This window comes from Balaenoptera acutorostrata, chromosome 6 (genome assembly GCF_949987535.1).
Source record: "Balaenoptera acutorostrata chromosome 6, mBalAcu1.1, whole genome shotgun sequence".
In the NCBI taxonomy this organism is placed as follows: domain Eukaryota; kingdom Metazoa; phylum Chordata; class Mammalia; order Artiodactyla; family Balaenopteridae; genus Balaenoptera; species Balaenoptera acutorostrata.
The window spans coordinates 98,776,434-98,778,017 of NC_080069.1; positions in this window are offsets into that span (position 1 = coordinate 98,776,434).

Here is a 1,584-nt window from a genome sequence, read left to right on the forward strand (position 1 = left end):
GACAACGTCATAAACCATGACTTTTGAAGCACTCCAATAAATTCTGCCACTACATATTTTGCCCTATACCCCCAGACATCTCACCCCCAAAAACAGCAAAAAAGAATAAAAAGGAAAAAGAAAAAGAAAACATAATACAGCACCATTTCCCTGTGTGATGGTTAATTTTATGCGTCAACTTGACCAGGACATGGGTGCCCAGATATTTGGCTAAACATTATTTATGGGTGTGTCTGTGAGGGTGTTTCTGGATGAGATTAGCATCTGAATTGGCAGACTGAGTAAAGCAAGTTGCCCTCCCCAATGTGAGTGAACCTCATCCAAGTTGTGGAGGGTCTGAATAGCACAGAAGGGTGGAGGAAGGAAGAACTGGCTCTCTGCCTGTCTGAGCTGGGACATCAGTCTTTTCCTGCACTTGGACTAGGAATTATACCTTTGGCTCCCCTGGTTCTCAGGCCTAGGGGCTCGGACTGGAACTATATCACTGGCTTTCCTGGGCCTCCAGTTTACAGACTGCAGATTGTGGGGTTTCTCAGCCTCAGTAATCTCATTAGGCATTTTCTTATAATCAATCAATATCTTTCTCTCCCTCTCTCCCCACCCCCATATATATATATATATATATATACACACACACACACACACACATATATAGAATATATATATTCTCTCTCTCTCTCTCTCTCTCTATATATATATATATATACGCACACATATATATAGAGAATATATATATTCTATTTCTCTGGAGAATCTTAATACACCCTGAGAGAGTGAAAGATATTGGCAAGTGGACAATTCAGATGGTTCCCTTCCCTTCCATCCCTTCCGTCTCTGATCTTGTACCACATGGTTGTATTTACCTGCTTCAATCCTTGTGAGTATTTCTCTGGAAGAGTTTGAAAAGAATGCCGTAGGCAAATGGGAATCACTGAAGGAGTACAGACCAGAGAGAGGCCTCACAAGATTTGATTCTAGAGCAGTCACTCATTCTTGCTGCAGGGAAGCTGATGGAGAGAGGCGGGGTAAAAATTGAGACATGGATGCAACTGATGTAGTCAGTTGTCCAGGTGAGAAATCATGAGAACCAGAGCTCAGAACCTGAATATGAGTGGAAAATATATTAAAGGTATGAAGACGCTTTAACATTTCAGGTTAGAAGTGGCTTTGGTCAACCATGGAAACTCTTTCTAACCTGGTTCTCTATAACTTGATGTCTAAGCTACTCCTGGTCAATTGACTCTGTTTCAAGGCTCCAGTTCCAAATTTCTATTGGCAAGGAACTGAAATGGCAAAGAATACCTGCTTTATATTTATTTGAGGCCAGAAGATGGGTTCACCAGATATTAATGTGGCAATCCAGACCTATTTCCAGGTAATGGGGTATTCAGAAAATGGAAGTACGGCATGTTTTCTTTAGTAAACATCTGCATATGAAATAGGAATTGGGCTCTAAGCATAGCACAGGAGGAAGAAGAAAAGTGAAATGGAAGGAAATTAACATTTGTTAAAAGGTGGCCATTGTGCAAGGCACTTTGCACATCTGTTGCTTGTGACCTTTCCCCTGAGGTAGAACAATTCTTC